Source organism: Salmo salar, chromosome ssa03 (genome assembly GCF_905237065.1).
Source record: "Salmo salar chromosome ssa03, Ssal_v3.1, whole genome shotgun sequence".
In the NCBI taxonomy this organism is placed as follows: domain Eukaryota; kingdom Metazoa; phylum Chordata; class Actinopteri; order Salmoniformes; family Salmonidae; genus Salmo; species Salmo salar.
In genome coordinates this window covers 46,428,504-46,452,041 of record NC_059444.1, presented here as the reverse complement: position 1 = coordinate 46,452,041, position 23,538 = coordinate 46,428,504, and the positions used below count along the sequence as shown (strand labels likewise).

The following is a 23,538-nucleotide window of genomic DNA, read 5'->3' as shown; positions in this document are numbered from 1 at the left end:
TGTCAGCCCCACAGATGGTGGTGGGCAGCCAAGGCTATTCCCCTTCAAAGGACAGCGGTATCTTTAGGGGTGGGCTAATCTGTAGCCCAGTCCAGGAGCATCTTGCCAACACATCATGAAGGACTTGTTCATAGAATGGCAGGGGTACAAAACCATCAGGGAAGCTCCTAGGGGTGGGATGGGGACAGGGAGTGATGTGAATACCAGGCTGGTACCACAACCACTTTATAGCCACAAAATCAATATGTCCTTCTAGATTCTCTCCATCTCTTTGTGTCTTCCCCCCATTTATGTCTTTCACTCTCTGTGCATTACCAACCTCCCCCTCCCTGACTATACGTTTTATTTTCCTCCCCCTCGTTCCTTACGCTGCGTCCTTCCTGTCTTACATTCCTTCATTCGCAGTTCCCCCACACTGTTGTCTGGTTTTCACTTCTGTTTGTTCTTTGTCGTCCAAGGGAAGGGGCCTTGAAAGAGGACCCACAGTTGTTTTTGTCAGACGTTATTATCATTGAGCTGCACCTTTGCACGTACTGTACTGTAGAAATACACCTGGTGCCAAATATCCTCTCTTTGGAGCCCGCTCCATTCTCTTCTGGCTGCACCTGGTAGTGATAGAGCTCTTTCAGCGCCAGGCTTCACTTTGCATACATGTCTCTCTAGGATGGCAGAGACACAGACACAAAGTACACAGCTGGGCTCCATTCTGATAGTGAAGAGTAGTGGATGGGGCTTTGAAAGCATCCTGTGCTATTTTTATGACAGTTGTATATTTATTGTGTCGTTTTATTCGACGTGACCAATTATGGCACTGCGTTCCGCAGCAGGGGTGCTTACTGGGGAACAGTTAATGCTCCACTTCACAAAGTTTCCCAGATTTGCGTTTATGTACCTCCTCCCTTTGTCGTGGTTCAAACACAAGCCATCATGAGGAGGCTCAGGCTCACTTCCTGCACTGGATATGATGTGTGTTCTTATGGCCTCAATAACAACGTTTTACATTGGCAACAACATGCTAGCTCTCGTTTAGCAAAAGAAAAGTCATGTTTGTAACTGGTGGCAAAGAGGCCCAAGGCATCATGGCTGCTGTCTCTTAGGGGTAATGTGTGCACTTAGCACCATACATGCTGGGTAACCAACACACACACACACACACACACACACACACACACACACACACACACACACACACACACACACACACACACACACACACACACACACACACACACACACACACACACACACACACACACACACACACACACACACACTGTCTATGTCTTTTTGGAAAATGCTCCTATTGAATAATAACATAAAAAGACAGAACAACTTCACCATGAACCTGACTTTAAAGTGTTCGCCATATGACTGAATAAATGTGTAAGTGACCGAATGAGTCCTAAAACATGAGAGAGAGGGGAAGAGGGAGGGTGTGAGAGGAGGGAGCCGGGCAGATGGACAGACAGACCGAGAGACAGATAGACAGAAAGGCAGACAGAAACATAGAGAGAGGGGAAGAGGGAGGGTGTGAGAGGAGAGAGCCGGGCAGATGGATGACAGACCGAGAGACAGATAGACAGAGAGACAAATAGAGAGATATATACAGTGAAACAGAGAGACAGAGATGTACTGAGAGGGAGGGAGGAGGTTGGGGTAGGGAGGGTCAGGCAGATTGGAGCGGCCATGTTAGCGTGAGGCAGTGAAGCTTTGAGTAAAGCAGCTTGTTCATCAAATCTATTTTTATTGGTAGCGTACACAGTGTATCAGATGTTATGGCGGGTGCAGTGAAATTCTTATGCTCCTAGTTCCTATAAATCAATGCAATAAATGTCCACAAGCACAAAATCATCAAACGTTTAGTACAGAGGTACATACTGTATATACACTGATTATAGCAAACATTAGGAACAGCTTCCTAATATTTAGTTGCACCCCCTTTTGCCCTCAGAACAGCCTCAATTCGTTGGGGTATTGACTACAATGTGTCAAGAGAAAAAGAAAATATGAAGAAAAAAAAACCAGCAGCGTTGCAGTTCTTGACACAAACCGGTGTGCCTGGCACCTACTACCATACCCTGTTCAAAGGCACTTAAATATTTGGTACTACCCATTCACCCTCTGAATGGCACACAAACACAATCCATGTCTCAATTGTCTCAAGGACTAAAAATCCTTCTTTAACCTGTCTCCTCCCCTTCATCTACACTGATTGAAGTGGATTTAACAAGTGACATCAATAAAGATTCACCTGGTCAGCCTGTGTCATAGAAAGAGCAGGTGTTCTTAATGTTTTGGATGATCAGCGTAAATAGTATGTAAACATTATTAAAATGACCAGTGTTCAATGACTATGTACATAGGGCAGCAGTCCCTAAGGTGCAGAGTAGAGCACCTGGTGGTAGCCGGCTAGTGACAGTGACAGAGGTGCAGAGTAGGGCACCTGGTGGTAGCTGGCTAGTGACAGTGACAGAGGGACAGAGTAGAGCACCTGGTGGTAGCCGGCTAGTGACAGTGACAGAGGGGCAGAGTAGGGCACCTGGTGGTAGCCAGCTAGTGACAGTGACAGAGGGGCAGAGTAGAGCACCTGGTGGTAGCCGGCTAGTGACAGTGACAGAGGGGCAGAGTAGGGCACCCGGTGGTAGCCAGCTAGTGACAGTGACAGAGGGGCAGAGTAGAGCACCCGGTGGTAGCCGGCTAGTGACAGTGACAGAGGGGCAGAGTAGGGCACCCGGTGGTAGCCGGCTGGTGACAGTGACAGAGGGGCAGAGTAGGGCACCTGGTGGTAGCCGGCTAGTGACAGTGACAGAGGGGCAGAGTAGGGCACCTGGTGGTAGCCGGCTAGTGACAGTGACAGAGGAGCAGAGTAGGGTACTGGGCAAAGGGCAGAGTACTGGGTGGAGGCCATCTAGTGGTGACTGTTTAACGGTCTGATGGCCTGGGAATAGAAGCTGTTTATCAGTCTCTCTGTCCCAGCTTTGATGCACCTGTACTTTCTCCGCCTTCTAGATGGTAGCAGGGTGAACAGGCCGTAGATCGGGTGGCTGAGGTACTTGATGATCTTCTTGGCCTTCATGTGACACCGGGTGCTGTAGATGTCCTGGAGGGCAGGCAGTGTCCCTTGTGGTTGGCGACGGTGCAATTGCCTTAACAGGCGGTGATACAGCCCGACAGGATGCTCTCAATGACAACAAATTCTCACAGTCTCACTGCAGAATTAGATGTTCATCCACGTTTCACAAATGTCCAAAATTTGAAGTTGCTCCAAACGTCAAATTTCAATGTGTTTTGTTGCTCCTGCTGCTCTGTTTTGTTCCATTTCTCCAAACGTCAAGTTATGAGTTATGTTAGGCACTCCTTCCGAATGGTTAAGTTAAGGGTTAAGGTTTGGGATAGGGTTAAAATCACAAATGAAAAAACAGTGTCCACAACTAGAATTGAACACACAACCTTCTGATCCAGAGTCATGGGATTACACTCATCCACTGCACCCTAGCAAAACCCAAGCCTAGTTGATGTTAATAGTGCTCAGTGTTGCACCTAGTGGCCAGTTTTGAAGGCATTTCCCGACGTCCTCAGGACATGTATAGACGTCCAATTTCCACATCAATCTTGAACAGCCTGGCTGGTCAATGGTGCATCTGTAGAAGTTTGTGAGAGTCTTAGCGACCAAGCCCAATTTCTTCTGTGTCACGTGTGCTCCCTCTCCAGCCTCTAGGTCATGAGGCTGCTCGTTATGGCGCACACCTGTCACCATATGGCGCACCTGCGCGTCATCAGACTCATCTGGACTCCATCACCTCCCTGATTACCTTCCCTATATATGTCACTCCCTTTGGTTCCTTCCCCAGGTGTTATTGTTTCTGTTCCTGTGTCATGTCTGTGCGTTGTTTGTGTTTCTTGTTTTGTATTATGGTGTGTTTATTTATTAACACACTCACTCCCTGAACTTGCTTCCTGACGCTCAGCGCACATCGTTACATTCAGCCTTCTGAGCTTCAAGATGCGTTGTTGCGCCTTCTTCACCACACTGTCGGTGGTCAAGGGACCATTTCAGGTCCTCAGTGTGCGCGCCGAGGAACTTAAAACTTTTGACTCTCTCCACTGCGGCCTGTGGATGGGGGCATGCTCTCGCCACAATCAGCTACTTCATTTTGTTGAACACTACCTAGCCTCTCAAAGCACTTCATGAAGACAGAAGTGAGCGCTACAGTGCGATAATCATTAAGTTCAGTTACAGTGCCTTGCAAAAGTATTCATCCCCCTTGGCATTTTTCCTATTTTGTTGCATTACAACCTGTAATTTAAATGGATTTTTATTTGGATTTCATGTAATGGACATACACAAAATAGTCCAAATAAATACTTGTTTAATAAAAAAATTCCAAACGGAAAAGTGGTGCGTGCATATGTATTCACCCCTTTTGCTATAAAGCCTCCAATTACCTTCAGAAGTCACATAATTAGTAAATAAAGTCCACCTTTGTGCAATCTAAGTGTCACATGATCTGTCACATGATCTCAGTATATATACACCTGTTCTGAAAGGCCCCAAGAGTCTGCAACACCACTAAGCAAGTAGCACCACCAAGCAAGTAGCACAATGAAGACCAAGGAGCTCTCCAAACAAAAGTTGTGTAGAAGTACAGATCAGGGTTGGGTTCTAAAAAAAAATAGCAGAAACTTTAAACATCCCACGGAGCACCATTAAATCCATTATTAAAAATGTGAAAGAATATGGCACCACAACAAACCTGCCAAGAGATGGCCGCCCACCAAAACTCACAGACCAGGCAAGGAGGACATTAATCAGAGAGGCAACAAAGAGACCAAAGATAACCCTGAAGGAGCTGCAAAGCTCCACAACAGAGATTGAGGTATCTGTCCACAGGACCACTTGTTGCCGTACACTCCACAGAGCTGGACTTTATGGAAGAGTGGCTAGAAAAAAAAACTTTGCTTAAAGAAAAAAATAAGCAAACACGTTTGGTGTTTGCCAAAAGGCATGTGGGAGACTACCCAACCATATGGAAGGAGGTACACTGCTCAGATGAGACTAAAATTGAGCTTTTTGGCCATCAAGGAAAACACTATGTCTCGCGCAAACCCAAACACCTCTTATCACCCCAAGAACACCATCCCCAAGCATGGTGGTGGCGGCATCATGCTGTGGGGCTGTTTTTCATCGGCAGGGACTGGGAAACAGGTCAGAATTGAAGGAATGGTGGATGACGCTAAATACAGGGAAATTCTTGAGTCTTCCAGAGATTTGAGTCTGGGACTGAGGTTCACCTTCCAGCAGGACAATGACCATAAGCATACTGCTAAAGCAACACTCGAGTGGTTTAAGAGGAAACATTTAAATGTTTTGGAATGGCCTAGTCCAAGCCCAGACCTCAATCCAATTGAGAATCTGTGGTATGACTTAAAGATTGCTGTACACCAGCGGAACCCATCCAACTTGAAGAAGCTGGAGCAGTTTTGCCTTGAGGAATGGGCAAAAATCCCAGTGGCTAGATGTGCCAAGCTTATAGAGACGTACCCCAAGAGACTTGCAGCTGTAATTGCTGCAAAAGGTGGCTCTGCAAAGTATAACAAAGTAAAACATATTTTGCATCTTCAAAGTGGTAGGCATGTTGTGCAAATCAAACCCCCCAAAAATCCATTTTAATTTCAGGTTGTAAGGCAACAAAATAGGAAAAATTCCAGGGGGATAAGTACTTTCGCAAGCCACTGTTCCTTCGCTTTCTTGGGTACAGGAGCGATGGTGGACTTCTTGAACAACAGACAGGCGTAGTAGGAAATTGAATTAATCTGTCAACACTACAGCCAGCTGGTCTGCACATGCTCTGATGATGCAGCTTTGGATGCATTCTGGGCCTGCAGCCCAAAACGCTTAAATGTCTTACTCACATCGGCCACAGAGATTGGGAGCACACAGTCCTCGTGAGCGGCCTGGGCACACGTCACCGGTTCGGTGTTGTTTTCTTCAAAGCAGGCAAAGAAGGTGTTTAGCTTTTCTGGAAGCGGGCTGTCAGTGTTCGAGACGTGGCTGGCTTTCTCTTTATAATCCGGGATTATCTGGAGTCCCTGCAACATGCGTCTTGTTCCTGGCAGAGATTGTGTTTGCAGCCACTACACATCAGCATTACACTGACCAACGAGAGAGAGAGAGAGAGAGAGAGAGAGAGAGAGAGAGAGAGAGAGAGAGAGAGAGAGAGAGAGAGAGAGAGAGAGAGAGAGAGAGAGAGAGAGAGAGAGAGAGAGAGAGAGACTGGGTGACATACATACTTAATCCACATCGCCCAACAACCTCCCTGATCCGGCCCTCGGCTCCCAGCCCGATGAAGAGTGCTTCTTACCCCCTGCTGTGCCTCACACAACACACACACACACACGCTGTCTCATTATCCTTACTTCCTCTTCAGACATACAACACACACACCTGCCTCTCCTCACTTCCTCTAAACAACATAGACTTCACCCGCTTCCACCCATTGCTCTCCCTGGCATAACACACCTCCTCTGTCCTGTCCTGCAACTCTCCCTACTTCCCCAAGACACTCTAGACCTCATTCTGAGAAGTTCCCAAATGTTCTGTCTGTCTGTGCTATAATATCAGATTTAGCAATGGGACAAGCTTGGGTGAGGGCACTGAAATGGCTCCAAAAAGAAGGCTTAATATCTGATTGTGATAGATATTGAAAAGATCAGTGGATGTAAAAAAAAACTAAACAAACATATAATCTACAATTGACATGGATGTCATTTTTTTATGTAACTAATGTCTTCTTCAATTTGAGTAAGCATGATATAATTTGTGTATTTTGTTTTGAAGGGTTGCCCAACAGGTCCTTTACCATCTGTCTGACTTCTGGATGGTTTCCTGTTTTACCACAAGAGGGTGTAGCTTGGTCCTTGCCTTTCATTCAAAACACACAGAGTGGACAGAGCTTGTCTTCTGTTCTCACTAACACCCACATACTGTAGATCATGCACTCATGTTTAGACCCCTGGTGTTATGCATAAATGTATAGACAAACACGTACTTCTCCATGTAATAGCCTACTCACTGAGCCATTAAATATGGAAACTCCCGCAGAAACTGAATTACCATGAGATTGTCTCAATTCAAATAAAACACTGTTTTACAGCAGTATATATTTATTGAAGAAAATCTTGAATACGATACAGATACTGTAGATATAGGCAGATCAATGCATTTCATGTCTATTATTGCACATTATAATGATATGATATCACACATTACACACACTATTACATTTCTATTGTTGTCCTGTCCATATGACAACCCAGTTTAGCATAATAATAAAAATATGAATAATAATACATTAATATTATTACTATTGTTATTATTCATGACACACTGAACACACACCAGAAATAGCCTACTATTTTCTTTATTTCATGATTTCACGTCGTGCTACTCAATTACAATAATGACACTAATATTTATTTGAGCTGTCAGATATGCGGGAGAGTGTCTGGGGGGTTGGTCGCTGATAGAACGGTGTGTGTGTCGTTCATGTTGCCTCATTTCCTGAGTCTGCCCAAAGACAGGGAGATACGGGGACACAGAGCCAGTGAGAGAGCGCCCTAGGGAAAGAGAGGGAGAGAGACAGACAGACACAGAAGGGGAGGCTGGTTCCTGATACCAAGACAAGGAAAAGCAAGGGAGGAGAAGAGAGAGAAAAAAGGCTGGCGGAGACCGGGAGAGAGGGGGAGAAAACAGGGGAATAACATTCAGAGACACCAAAGGCGTAGGGGAGTAAAGAATAGAATACTGTGTTCTTCTGAACACCCCCCTTTCTTTCTCTCTTTCGCGCAGTCACACCAGATTGGACTCCAAAGACTCTACACCGCGTCTACCCCAGACCCCATGGGTTAACAGGTAGGCTATGTCTGCCGTGCTCTTTCATTGTATCTCCTTCATCACCGCTTCCTTTTCAATTCAATATTGTCAATAATGTTGGTTTCATACGGTGATGCTCTCAAAAGGGTTGTGTCTCCTTTTACAACAATTTAATGTGATTACTAGTTTTTAGCTGAGACGGTGAGCGTTGCTGCGCGCCCATTATAACCATTGCACAATGTAACTCTTCTTAATGAATGTCACAAGTTGAAGCGATGTGTCGTGACTTATACCATTAACGGGTGGTTTTCGGTGTGTCTGTATCATGTCACGGTATCATGTCATAAGTGTGTTTTGACAGCTCCACTGCGCGATACATTAGAGCGACATGCTGGAAGTCCAGTCCGCCTACCTTTTTTGTGTTGCCGAGATACGTGACAAGCCAGATGTCTACTTACGTGAATGTTTCATGTTGTTGTCATTATGAGATGCTGTCATTTGCTAATGTGCATTTGGGTAGGGATTGGGAAAACAAGATATAGGCTAAAGGCACATTTATTTCATATTGCAGAATAAAACGCTCTAATCACATGGCTATTCGTTTTCACTGTAATATACAGCCCTCTGTCACCGAATGTATCCATAAACCCTGAATATTGAGGTAACTGTCAAAGTTTTGACCTCAATATTAGGCTTTAAGGGATTGTCACCCCACTGGGAAAAAACGGTTTGAATCAACGTTTCCACGTCAAAACTGATTGGATTTGCAAAAAGAATTTCATCTATTTTTTCACTTAACTTTGAACCCAAATCCAAAAACACAGTGACATGTTTGGTTGATTTCACGTTGAATTCACATTAGTTGACAACTCAACCGAATGTAAATCAAAAGTAGACGTTGAACTGACTGGACGCAGATAGCTGTCACTGATCGTGATGCCCAGGTTGTAGTATCCGTTCTTTGAGGTCAGTCTTGGGTATTTAAAATGAAATGCTAGCAGCTTGTAATCCCTCTTCTCCCACTACTCCTCCCCTTGGTTAACCTCTGAAAGGGCTTTTCTCCAGCTGGACATTTCTGCTGTGTCAGTACCAGACGAGAGAGGGGGATTTCAGGTTTTTGGGGAACCTTGTAGCGCTATACGATTTAATCTGATCCGTCCACATGCGCTTCTTGAGTTGAGTCAATGTGTGGCGTCAAGTGTTTTCCTTTGATGCTGAAAGAAACTAAAATGCCAAGCCAAACTGCTGATATGCTGTGCCTGTCTCTCTTTGCCTGTTATTGTGTATGTCTCCCTCTCTGTCTGCCCCCTCAAAGTGGTTAGTTCCTTCTTCCTCCATTTTCTACTGTGCTCAGAAAATGAAAGGGGAACAACCCCACTTTATTCATACGCTGACAACAACACAATGGTCGCGTTCCCCTGCTCAGTGGCCGTTTACACTAGGAAGCGGCATCGCTCGGTGAAACGGAAGGAAAACGAGAGAAGCTGAGTCGGCTGGGACCGTTGAGTGATGCGAGCATGGGCAAGGGAGCTAAAAACAGGGAAAGCTGAATTTTATTCAAATCCTCTGCGATATCGCGATATGAGTGACCAATTGAAGCTCACCATAGCTTCCAGTGACGTGCAGTCAGGGTTGAAAGGATAGGCAGTGCTTACACTGTGTTAATCTAAAAAGCTGTTATGAAAAGCCAAATAAAAAAATTACATTATATAAACGATTGTCATTCTTTTTTGTATCCATTTTTTTTCTTCTTCAATTATTCTGTTGGTTTTTATGCTCAAAAGCTCAATATTTGCTGAAACTGCCAGGAAAGGCGCCAAAGTATATTCATGCCTTCCTTTCCATCCATTCAAATCCATTCAAATTGTTTCCTGACTCCAGTCACTGTTAATGGACAGGGTCAGCATCAGCCTTGCTGTTTTGCCTAGCTGACATTTGTTGCATTGAGCCGATTTCATATTTTGCGCATGCGTATTACCTAAACATATTGTGTGGGTGAGCCTGGGATAAGCTCTGCACATTTGGGCGTGTTTACATAACACACCCAAATGCTGAACTAAGCTAGCTAGCTAGCCAAAACAACCTGACAAACTATTTCCCAAGTTGGATTTCCAAGGAACACTAAGTATAATTCAGAGAGGGAGACCAACACCTGCACTTCCTTCCAGAGGAAAGGACAGAAAGTCATCCGATTGAATGCACCACACTCGGCCTGACAGACACAGCAGCCTGGAACAGACAGTCAATCACAGAGGAGAGGATTGTTTTACAACATTTTGGTCAATATCAGTGTTCAAATGAAAGCTAGATTTGATTGTTTTGTCATCCTTGGCCCTACTTCGCTGTCACCGAGAGGTTCAACCTGATGGACAGACGAATGGACTGTATTTTCCTTTGCAATTTGTGGATTAGGCTACTGCTATGCTTCCATCGTTTTATGCATGAATGTAAAGGAGTTCCATCTCAAAAAGTTGCTTGTATGGTCTAAAAACTTACGGTAGCCAGGGGACTAATAAAGAGAGAGAACAAACAATATCAATAGCCTATAGAAAAATGGAATGAGAAGTTTCCAATAACCTATCCTCATATTAGGCCTATCGTAAAAGCTTAAAGACAAGTTGAAGTGTAAATAGTAGCTTATTTCCCAAATATTCTATCCTAAGGTGTTGTCCTAATGTTGCCGCTTTCAAAAATAATAAGAAGGAAAGTCTATTGCCTAAGCCTGGGCATAGGCTTTCTCAATCACGAATAAACATGAGAATAGACAACATCCCTTGCTAGAATTTCGTTTTGATGAGACACTTTAGAACAGTATTCAGAACAGTATAGAACAAAGGGAAGCACAGCCGTGAGCTTCCCAGTGACACAAGCCTACCAGACAAGCTAAATTACTTCTATGCTCGATTCGACGCAAACAACACTGAAGCATGCATGAGAGCATCAGCTGTTCTGGACGACTGTGTGATCACGCTCTCCGTAGCCGATGTGAGTTGTACCTTTAAACAGGTCAAAATTCACAAGGCCGCAGGGCCAGACGGATTACCAGGATGTGTACTCCGAGCATGTGCTGACCAATTGGCAAGTGTCTTCACTGACATTTTCAACCTGTCCCTGACTGAGTCTGTAATACCAACATGTTTCAAGCAGACCACCGTAGTCCTTGTGCCCAAGAACACTAAGGTAACCTGCCTAAATGACTACCGACCCATAGTACTCACATCTGTAGCTATGAAGTGCTTTGAAAGGCTGGTCATGGCTCACATTAACACCATTATCTCAGAAACCACATGATACAATCTCTATTGCACTCCACACTGCCCTTTCCCACCTGGACAAAAGGAACATCTATGTGAGAATGCTATTCATTGACTACAGCTCAGCGTTCAACACCATAGGGCCCTCAAAGCTCATCACTAAGCTAAGGACCCTGGGACTAAACACCTCCCTCTGAAACTGGATCCTGGACTTCCTGACAGGCCGCCCCCAGGTGATAAGGGTAGGTAACAACACATCTGCCATGCTGATCCTCAACATGGGGGCCCCCAGGGATGCGTGCTCAGTCCACACTTGTACTCCCTGTTCACCCATGACTGCATGGCCAGGCACGACTCCAACATCAATATTAAGTTTGCCAATGACACAACATTGGTAGGCCTGATCACCGACAACGATGAGACAGCCTAATGGGCGGAGGTCAGACACCTGGCCGTGTGGTGCCAGGATAACAACCTCTTCCTCAACGTGATCAAGACAAAGGAGGTGATTGTGGACTACAGGAAAAGGAGGACCGAGCATGCTCCCATTCTCATCGACGGGGCTGTAATGGAGCAGGTTGAGAGCTTCAAGTTCCTTGGTGTCCACATCACCAATAAACTATCATGGTCCAAACACAACTAGACAGTCGTCAAGAGGGTACAACAAAACCTATACCCCCTCAGGGAACTAAAAAGATTTGGCATGGGTCCTCAGATCCTCAAAATGTTATGCAGCTACACCATTGAGAGCATCCTGACTGGTTGCATCACTGCCTGGTACGGCAACTGCTCGGCCTCCGACCACAAGGCACTACAGTGGGTAGTGCATACGACCCAGTACATCACTGGGGCCAAGCTTCCTGCCATCCAGGACCTCTACACCAGGCGATGTCAGAGGAAGGCCCTAAAAATTGTCAAAGACTCCAGCCACCCCAGTCATAGACTGTTCTCTCTACTACCGCATGGCAAGCGGTACCGGAGCGCCAAGTCTAGGTCAAAAAGACTTCTTAACAGTTTCTACCCCCAAGCCATAAGAACAGCTAATCAAATGGCTACCCAGACTTCTTGCATTGACTCTGTACCGGTACCCCCCGTATGTAGCCTCGCTACTGTTATTTTACTGCTGCTCTTTAATTATTTGTTATTTTTATTTTAAAAAAATATATTTTTACCTAACTTATTTTTCCTAAAACTGCATTGTTGGTTAAGGGCTTGTATGTAAGCATTTCACTGTAATACCTGTTGTATTTGGCGCATGTGAAAAAAAAAAAAATGTTTTGTTTTATTTTTCATTAATTTCGATTGTCAATAGACATTTCATTAGAACCTTTATTTATTTTATATGTGTGTGTGTGTGTGTAATAATATTTAAATATTATGCGTGTGTGTGTGTGTGTGTGTGTGTGTGTGTGTGTGTGTGTGTGTGTATTTGCGCGCGGTGCATTGGAAGAAATGTAAATCCATTGTGAAAGGATATGGATGAAATGTGTCCATATATTGGTATTTTAGTGCCACCTATTGGTTGTAACTGTGAATGCTAGATTGGTCTATGGCTGAGCTGAGTTGAGCAGTGTGTCAATTTGTTGGATAATATGAAATATGACACCATCGGAGGCTATTTGTTGGATAATGTGAAATATGACGCCATCGGAGGCTATTTGTTGGATAATGTGAAATATGACGCCATCGGAGGCTGTTTGTTGGATAATGTGAAATATGACGCCATCGGAGGCTATTTGTTGGATAATGTGAAATATGACGCCATCGGAGGCTATTTGTTGTTTAATGTGAAATATGACGCCATCGGAGTCTATTTGTTGGATAATGTGAAATATGACGCCATCGGAGGCTATTTGTGGGATAATGTGAAATATGACGCCATCGGAGGCTATTTGTTGGATAATGTGAAATATGACGCCATCGGAGGCTATTTGTTGGATAATGTGAAATATGACGCCATCGGAGGCTATTTGTGGGATAATGTGAAATATGACGCCATCGGAGGCTATTTGTTGGATAATGTGAAATATGACGCCATCGGAGGCTATTTGCTGTGTATCTTGGCTACACTGGTATTTTCGGTTAAGAGCCTATGATACTCTAGTTGTTGGAGCTATCTGTTGTATGGTGAACTTTGGCTTCATCAAGGTTTATTTGCAATAAATCTGGCTTTAATAATAGCCCCTACCTACCCAGCCAACGACCTCACTGCACGCAACTGCCTAAATCGTCTGTCTGATCGATGTCCGACAATTGTCTGCTATTACGTTCTTCCCTAACTAGCCTACAACCTATTGTGTTTAGATCGATTAACTTCCTGTTAGTTCTATCTGTAGCCTTAAACATTTAACCACAAAATCACGCTGTTATTTGGTCTCCCCCTTAAATTTCACCTCCCTCCTTGACTGAAACATTACCTAAATATGCACCACAGTAAACTAGGGCACACCTGTTAGTGTATTATTCTATATTACTAATATTTTTTATAGGCCTAATAACTTTCATTTAAAAGCTAAGCCATTATGTTATAAACAATTATAAATACTATTCATTTAAAGTTATATGGCTTCCGAGTGGCACAGCAGTCTAAGGCACAGCATCTCAGTGCAAGAGGCATCACTACAGTCCCTGGTTTGAATCCAGGCTGTATCACATCTGGCCGTGATTGGGAGTCCCATAGGGCGGCGCACAATTCATCTGGGTTTGGCCAGGGTAGGCCGTCACTGTGAACAAGAATTTGTTCTTAATTGACTTGCCTAGTTAAATAAAGGTTACATTTAAAAATGTTAATTAAGAACGATAAACCACACAACCTGTATGTTGCTGTTCATCTTTTCATGGCGTTTATTATATAGTTGCTAAATTAACCATTAATACCATTCAACCTTTTTGGTCACATAGATAGGGGTGAATTTAATATAGTGTCCTATTGAAAATCTCAAACAAAACACTTGTGTCAGACGAGGCTTACTGTAATTAGAAAAAACTTGTCATTTTTATATCTAAGAAAGGAGGAAAACTAGTAAATGAGTTGAAATGATAGGCTGTCACAGGTAGGTGCCGTTATTAGCCAAATGAATGGGGTAAAATGGAGAGATGATCAGAGAGAGGAGAGGCACACAATGCCAGGATAGAATTCAGAAATACAATTATATTTATTTGGAGGAACCCATGTTAAAGTATGGAACCCTGGAGGTGTCCTAATTTAGGAGATGTCAAGTACGGAAGTCAGTACTGAACCCTCGTTAACAGTGACGTCTTCAACTGGGTCGTTATCACCAAGGTGTAAGCTAAAAAGGAGAGGCTAGGGTTCTTTAAACCTTCCACTCCAAGTGTACTGTACAAGGGCTTTACACTTGTACAGTACACTTGTCAGTTGTGTGTGCTTGCGTGTGTGTGCTTGCGTGAGTGTGTTGAAGCCATAGGGGAGAAGGCAAGTGTTAAATAGACAGGTTGTTAATCTGAGCATTCGCATGGAGAGGAGAATTTGGTGGAGGAGGTTGCTGGTGGTTAGAGAGGGGGAGAGGGTAGAGAGAGAAGAGAGGGGAGGCGGACGGAGAGAGAGAGGGGGAGAGATTGAAGCGGGAGCAAGAGAGAAGAGAGGGGAGGCGGACTGAGAGAGAGGGGGAGAGAGAGAGAGAGGGGGAGGCAGAGGCAGAGAGGGGGGCAGAGGGAGAGAAAAAATAGATAAGTGTGCAAAGCTATACTGAAGGGGAAGTGGGGTTGCCGGCTGACACGACACAGCACTGCTTAGTGTGTGTGTGTGTGTGTGTGTGTGTGTGTGTGTGTGTGTGTGTGTGTGTGTGTGTGTGTGTGTGTGTGTGTGTGTGTGTGTGTGTATGCATGGGTGTGTGTGGGTGGAGTGCTCTGTTCTCATGGCTGAAGGCTTTACTCCCGGGCTGTGGGTTGAACTGTGTGGTAACAGGTTAGGAGGCTTTAGCTGCTAAAACACAGGGGACCTACTGTACGCTGCCCCCTCACACACACTGTAGAGAGTCTGTGTGTCTGTTGGCTAGGTACTGACGTATTCCACTCTCTGTGTAGCTTTGTGTTAAACTGCCACAGCAAGTCAATGAAAAGAAACACATTCTCACTTTCTCATGCTCCATCTATTGCTTTGTGTGTCTCTCTCTCTCCCTCACGGAGCACACTCGTTAATGGGAACACCTGTTTGGTTAACACACTCCAAAATGAGTTGTTTACACTAGCTAGCATGCTGTATACACATCTCATTTTACACATCATATCTCTGAGGGATTCTGACAGCTCTCTATCTCTCCCTGTTAATATTAGCATTCTTATATTTGATTGGTGCGATGGCTGCCTCTTTCTGACCTACCGACCTTATACATCATGTTCACATCAAATAGGTTAAGTTTGCTTTAGTGCGTTGTGCATACAGCTAAATACAAGTGTTCCTAATTCCCCCAGGGCTGTGTGTGGTTGTGAGAGGGAGCCAGGTATATGTGTGTGACAGCTGTAGTCCCTAGCCCATTTTGACATGCTCATCACCCCAGCATAATGACTTGTCAGGTGGGTTCAGGCCCTTTCCTCATGCCCCCCATCTCTGCTCTGATTTACCTGGCTGTTCAGGTGGTCAGATGCACTGTAAGATTAAATGTGTGTCTCTCTGTGTATAGACCAGGTGGACAAAAATGCAAACAAAAATGCACATGAAAGTGTTCAGTTGTGTGTGTGTGAATTTACACCAATCTTAACTTTAACCATAATGAAGTCCGAGAAGTCAGTGTTTTAGGTAAGTAGTAAATACTGTTAAAATGCAAAGCACCCCTGAACACACACACACACACACACACACACACACACACACACACACACACACACACACACACACACTCTCTAGTTCCGGATCCCATCTTGCTGCAAGAAATGAAGAGCAGGATGTTAGTGGACAAGATAATCAGAGGCAACCGAGCAAAATCATCCAATCAGCTTCCTCTATTCCCCCCAAGCAGGAGGTGAGTGCTTTAGACTGGGCATCTGCTGTCAAATAATATGCACAGTATATTGTTCATTCATTACTTTAGAATATTTCTTATCAAATGATTTGTAACAAATTCAGTTACAGACTAGGCTTGGGCAGTACACCGTATCCTGTGGTATTTAGACATACCGACGGTGTGATGTTCAATAAGATAGCGCCCCTTGTGTGCACATCTGGTAGTACCGTATACCCCGATATGGTACAGAAACGGTATGACGGTCTGAACATGTGGATACCACCCTACCCTACAGACCAACATCCAGATCACAGATATAGCATATAGAATAACAACTATTTTAAGGATAACATTTCTTTGGTGAATGCATATACAGTACAATACAGTGGCAACACTTATATGTGTATTGTATGTATTTTCTATGTTGGTACAGTCACTGTAATGGGTCATTTGGTTGTATGTGTATTGTATGTATTTTCTATGTTGGTACAGTCACTGTAATGGGTCATTTGGTTGTGTTGTAATTCACCCTGTCTAGAGCAGTATGTGAGCCTGATGATGAGAAACTGAGGGCCTGTGAGCAAATATGTCCCTAGAAACCATCAGTTAGCAATTAGGGTCTGGGAGGAGAGGTATTTCCATATCAAAGCTCAGGTATGAGAGAGAGAGAGAGGTCTACTCCACAAGCGTTCAACCCATCCGTATTCTGTCGTTTTTTTTGCTGTTTCGGCCCAGTTTAGTCTGTCTGTGTTGGTGCTGTCTGTCTCAATCTAAACTCATCCATAGAAAAACACACAAAGGGAGGATGGAGTCTAACAAAACTAACACCTCTCCTCTCTCCATTTGCAATACCACACAAACCTTGGCCTCAACACCTCCTATTCCACAATACCATCCACACAGTATCTGGCTAGAGAAGAATACAGCAAGAATTATTCCTCTAATACAGTACAGGCCTACGCTCTGCTTCTTTGTCAAATAACCTTGAAGAAGGCTGTTATTAGCGAAATGTCATTTTATCTAGCTGGAACACACATTGGCAAACAGTGAGATGACCCGTTCATTTTTTATCGTTATTTTCTGTTCCACCTCCTGTGCCACATTCCCAATTCCACTCCCTTTATCATAAATCCTACTTTTCAGTATCTTCTACCCTAACTTCTTAGATTGTCAACGCTAGTTGAGTCTCTGACCCTCGTAGTGTACTTTATGGTGCTAGCGTAGAGCAGTGTGGCGTCAGTAATAGACATGACCGTTCTTTTGTTATGTTTCTAAGGGTTTGTGTTTCACAGTGTCCTGCGTTAGGAGGCCATGGAGAGGTGTGTTCAGCAGCAGAGAGTTCAGGGGAAAGTGCTAAAGTGCTGTTAACAAGGCCTGTTTAACATTCTCTACCTGCTGCTCAACATACCATATTCCACTCAGCACCCATTATCATGTACCGTAGACAGAGACACTTTTTTAATTGGCCTGATTTGAATTATGCCAGATCAACTTGGATTTGTTAATTAGTGGTGCATTTAAAAGTGCCATCAGGATATGAAATATTCATGGATGGGTAGATGGATAGGGCGGCGGGGTGGTATTAGTGAAATATTAGTTAGATGGACACGCTACTCAGTGGGAAGCAGCTTGAAACAACATTGGTGTATTAGATAGTTATTCATATTTTTGTGATTTGGGTGTTCAGTGACAAGCTAAGACTACCCACCCAAGAGACCTTTGCACCTCTCCACCTCCTCTCTGCATCTCCTCCTCTTCCACCTCACCCTCTCCACTTCTTCCTGTCCTCCTCCTTTATACTTCCCCCTGTTCATTCCTCCTCCTCTTCAGTTTCCGCTCCTCTCCTCCTCAATTCCTCCATCCCTCCCCCTATCTCTTCCCCTCTCCTCTTCTCCTCCACCTCCTTCCTCCATTACTGTAAGTGGGCCAGGTGCCTCTTGTGGCTTCCCCTACTCCCTTTTTCATTTTTACCCTTCCCTCGCTCCCTTTCTAATTTTTACCGCCATTAAAAGAGAGCCAGCACTATACTCCCCTCTCAGCCCAGTCCGTTGGATACAGTACAGTGCAATCATTGCCAAATAACCAAACAGTGGATACAGTCATACAACCATTCTGTCAAAAAGCCAAACATCTCCCTCACCTGCCTTGAGACATGGCATTTTAGACAAGATGGAAACAAATCTGAAAGAAATACATTTCTTTATTTTCTAAACATGCCTCATCTACATTACGTCCCCCCCTTATCTCTCACTTGGGAACAGATTCAGGTGCCGCGCCCCTATAACAGAAGTGAGTAGTGTCCATATCCTCTTTCTAGTGGTGACCCCTGGGCTTCTACCCAGCTCTGCTCAGCAGCACACATACGGGAAGTGTCATTGTTTGTTGCGAGGGTTTTGTTCTGCTGGAGCTGTATGAATGAAGTGTGTGATTTAGCGATATTCACTCAGTTCTATTCTCTTCCATTGATCCTGTTCACGATCTCTTTGTTTTCCCACCTTTTGTTATCTTTTTTCACTTCTCCTGTTGTTATGTTTTTTTCTTTCTCTCTCACCCCTTCCTCTATCCCCTCAACCTCAGCCCCTGTGCATGGTGGTGGTGGTGGTGTGGTGTCGGTGGGGGTGTGGGCTGGCTGGCTAGCTGGCTGGCTAGCTGGTTGGTGTGTTGGACAGACGCCTGATCCTGCTGCCACTGCTTCACAATGTGGGAATGTGGGACTTTTAAAAGTAGCTTTCCCAGGTGGATGTTGTCCTTAGCGACGGGCAGCTCATGATCACAGGATCTGCACACTAGGTCTTTTGTCTTAGTGAATGGCACATCTGAACGCAACTCTCCCTCTCTTTCTCTCTTTATTACTCTCTCCCCTCTCTCTCTCTCTCTCTCTCTCTCTCTCTCTCCTGAACCTACACAAAAACATTTTTTGGGAAAAGAGTTATGCGGCTGTCCCCATAGGAGAACCATTTTTGGTTCCAGGTAGAATACTTTTGGGTTCCATGTAGAACATTCTGTGGAAAGAGTTCTAACTGGAACCCAAAGGTGTTCTTCAAAGGGTTCTCCTATGGGAATACCCGAAGAGCCCTTTTTGGTTCTAGAAAGCACCTTTCTTTCTAAGAGTGTAAGTATAGCTCTGCTGTTCGTTCCATCACTCTGTACGGACATTGGTTCCAAATGCTGCTAGCTATGGCACCCGTTCACGTCAGTCAGTGGGTAACAATCAGACGTCAAAGTGTAAACACACGCTGAGAGGGAAGATGGAAAGAGAGGAGATAAGAGAAAAAGGAGAGATGACAGGAGAGGAGAGGAGAGACAGGTGAGGTGGTTGTCTGTTATATACTCTAAGTTCAGCAATCACATTGGACATGCTGGCCCCTGGCCACAAAACCCTCTGTGCCGTCTGAAACAAAAACATACATATTCTAATATTTTTCGACTCTCAAATGTATTCAAAAAGAGCCAAACTTTCTTGAACTATTCTCTTTTTAGGTTACAGTAACACAAAATATTGAAGATATGTAAACTTGGTGCTTAGTAGAATAGATTTGGATTAATTTGATGACGATGAAAGGATTTGAAAGGATTAATGCACAATCACCATTGCATATTATGTTAATTGTTGCAATGTAATGTTACACATGATACACTAATATATGTGTGAATTATACTCAGTATTCTATGCTTCAAGCCATAGAGTTCCATAGAAAAACTCTGGAGTCTCAATGTGTTCTAGTCGAGCAGGCAACTCTAGCTTTGCACTGAGATTCTTCTGAATAAGAAACCAATTGAAGATGGCAATCGATCGCCGTGGTAACACTGTGAAAAGTGTCTCAGCAATTAAGCTCTCGCTCCCTCACTTTCTCACTTGTACTCCCTTCTTCCCTTCTCACTCCTTCTTTCCATCTCTCTTGTTGTCATTTTCTCCCCCTCTGTACCCCTCTCTCCCCGTCTCTCTCTCATTCTCCTTCTTTCCATCTCTCTTGTTGTCATTGTCTCCCCCTCCTTACCCCTCTCTCCCCCTGTCTCTCTCTCATTCTCCTTCTTTCCATCTCTCTTGTTGTCATTGCCTCCCCCCTCCGTACCCCTCTCTCTCCCCGTCTCTCTCTCATTCTCCTTCTTTCTATCTATCTTGTTGTCATTGCCTCCCCCTCCGTACCCCTCTCTCCCCCTGTCTCTCTCTCATTCTCCTTCTTTCTATCTCTCTTGTTGTCATTGCCTCCCCCTCCGTACCCCTCTCTCCCCCTGTCTCTCTCTCATTCTCCTTCTTTCAATCTCTCTTGTTGTCATTGCCTCCCCCTCCGTACCCCTCTCTCCCCCTGTCTCTCTCTCATTCTCCTTCTTTCTATCTCTCTTGTTGTCATTGTCTCCCCCTCCGTACTCCTCTCTCCCCTGTCTCTCTCTCGTTCTCCTTCTTTCTATCTCTCTTTTGATTCCAAAGTGTGTGAGACTATATTTAGCTGCTCCTCTTTTCTAGATTATTCTCTTAAAGAGGTGCAGAAAATCTTGGCTACTTAGATCAGTGGTGTGTCTGCTGTTTGATCAGGTTAATAAACCAGGACTCTGTCACAACTAGTGATGCACCGATATGACATTTTTGCCCAATACCGATATCCAATATTTTCCTTGCCAAAAAAAAACGATACAGATAACCGATATTAAACATTTTAGCATTCTTTTAAGCATTCTAGTACAGTTAAATAGTTAACACACACACATGGACTCAGCGGTCTAAGGCACTGCATCTCAGTGCAAGAGGCGTCACTACAGTCCCTGGTTCGAATCCAGGCTGTATCACATCCAGCCGTGATTGGGAGTCCCATAGGGCGACGCAGAATTGGCCCAGCGTCGTCTGGGCCGTCATTGTAAATAAGAATTTGTTCTTAACTGACTTGCCGAGTTAAATAAAGGTTATACACACACACACACACACACACACACACACACACACACACACACACACACACACACACCACACTGACCAAAAAGTTATTTTGTTGGCATTTACGTATGTCCCCATTACCAGTAAAACATAATCAAAGCCAACATTACCCACGACAGAGAACGATTGATTGTCAAGGGCAATGAATTCCATTATCTTGGCTTTAGTGGATTTCACCTTTGAGTTGTCTCACAGAAATTTTCTTACTCTTTCAAATGACTGCTTGACTTGTTGACTGCTCAATCCACACATTTTACATTTACATTTTAGTCATTTAGCAGACACTCTTATCCAGAGCAACTTACAGTAGTGAATGCATACATTTCATACGTTTCATTTCATGCATTATTTTTTTACTTTTTTTTTTGTACTTTGTACTGGCCCCCCGTGGGAATACAAACCCACAACCCTGGCGTTGCACACACCATGCTGGCATTGCAAACGCCATGCTCTACCAACTGAGCCACAGCAGACATTGTGGGCTAGGTTAGGAATGCTGTGTTGCGCAAAATTTTACGTGCCGTCATTACATCATGTACATACGTTATGTAGGTATGCATGTCAGTTTTGACATCAGTTTTTAATATTGGCGTTAAACTAGACATTGGGCTGATAACGATGTTGGCATTTTTAGCTAATATAAATATCATGCATCCCTAGTCACAACCATTGATCTTCGTTAGAACACTATCTTTGGACTTTGTCTCAGAGACTTATTGATTTTAATACACAATATATTTGTTCCTTAATGATCAACCCATGTTTATCTGAAGTGGAAGGCAGTCATCTGCTGTTATTTTTGGCCATTTGTGAAGTTTTATATCAAATTGTCGTGGTATATAAGCTTGTTTAGTACGTTTGTCTGTTGTGCGGTAACAATATGAGTTTGTGCTTGTGTGTGTTTGTAAATTGGGTTAGTTGGGAGGGCAGAGTGGGTGGGTAATCAGTATTCATATTTGCGGAGGGGGGAAGGAGGGTGTGTCTGTTGTACTTGTTGCGTGAGCTCATTGTTAGCCCCAGCCCACTGTGGATTTGTGAAAGATGCCTCTGTTTGCTATGGGGCCGAGTGACAGTCATGCTAACCACTAACCAACTTCTCTCTTTCTCTCTCTCTCTCACACACACACACACACACACACACACACACACACACACACACACACACACACACACACACACACACACACACACACACACACACTCGCCTTGGTGCCAAAGACTGACTGGCCACAGTGACTCACACACGCAATCAGCCTCACGAACACACAGACTATGGGACTATATATTTTTTTTTACTTGAGGCTATTGTTATTACATTTTTTGCCTAGCTTATACCTGGTGCTAACATGCATCCTTTGTTCTGATCTTGTCCACATTCAGATTGTGCCCACATTTTCAGGTATGCATCTACATATGGTATGGAAATGTGTCTCTTATCCATCCAGTGTGTCCGATTCTGACCAGAGTTCCTGGTTTCCTTTGTAAAAAATAAAGTATGTGTAAGAAAATAATTTTACAGATATTCTTTCAAAACAATATTTAAGACACATATTGATGTCATACTGTAAGTCGATAGTGCCACCTGTCAATGATTGTAAAAGGCGAGATAAGGATAATTGAAAGGGCTTCACAGTCCAGCTCCGTCTACAAACTAAGATATCCAGACACAATGCATACCTGACTACCTCTGATCACAGTCAGATCACAATCTGTCTTATAATCACAAGATGAGGACAAAGGACGCATGTTAGCACCAGGTATAAACAGGCTTCTGTGACAGTTACTGTACATTGGAAAGGCCCACAGAGAACCAGTTTCAGCCAGGATTTGAAAAACTGTATCTTTTGTTTTGTTCAAGAAAGCTGGTATTTTATGTACATTTGGTATCTTATTTAATTGTACTGAAATGTAGGTTAATATTATGCAGAACTATAGAGTTGATAATAAACTTGTGAGTATATTTCTATGTGACCGTAGCTCTCTAAAACCACATAGAATTGATGAGGTAATCCTGAGACAAGCCTTTTGACATCTGATTGACAGTTCATGGATACAAGTCATCCCACCCCGCCTCTGTTTGTTCAAGTGGCCAATCCCGGCTTTACTCTCCCTAATGCCAACTCTTGTCAAACAATAGACTCACTGTTTAGTTAACTGTTCCTCACCTCCCCACCCTTCACTCCCCTGTCTCCCTTTCTGCCTTCCTATGACCCTTCCTCCCTGTTCCCAAACCTCCCTCACTCCCTACCTCTCTCCATCCCTTCCTCATTTTCCGCCCTCTCCCCCCCCTTATTCCTCTATCTTCCTCCCTTCCTCCCTCCATCCCTTTATCTGTTCTCCTTCCCCTCCCTCCTCATCCCCTCCCTCACCTCATCCCTCCATCTGATTCTCCGACAGAGGTAATGAGATGTTTCATTATTTGCATTTCACAGCTTTTAATAGTTTGAGAATTTAGGCTAAGCCCCGGGTCGTTGGTGAGGGAGATACCATGGGAGCCAAGCCTGGCTGAGGGGCCTGGGA

At 44.1% G+C, this 23,538-nt stretch overlaps 1 protein-coding gene across 2 annotated transcripts in view; it reads left to right on the top strand.

Moving 5' to 3' along the window:
• The first annotated feature begins 7,503 nt into the window (after nucleotides 1-7,503).
• Nucleotides 7,504-23,538, top strand: part of zbtb46 (zinc finger and BTB domain containing 46) — a 130,533-nt gene continuing 114,498 nt past the window's right edge. Inside the window, exon 1 of one of the 2 annotated variants that reach the window (XM_045714900.1) lies at nucleotides 7,504-7,912. The gene's annotated coding sequence lies outside the window, so the exon portion shown is untranslated. The remainder of the gene's footprint in view (nucleotides 7,913-23,538) is intronic. The other variant, XM_014191964.2, reaches the window with a different exon arrangement.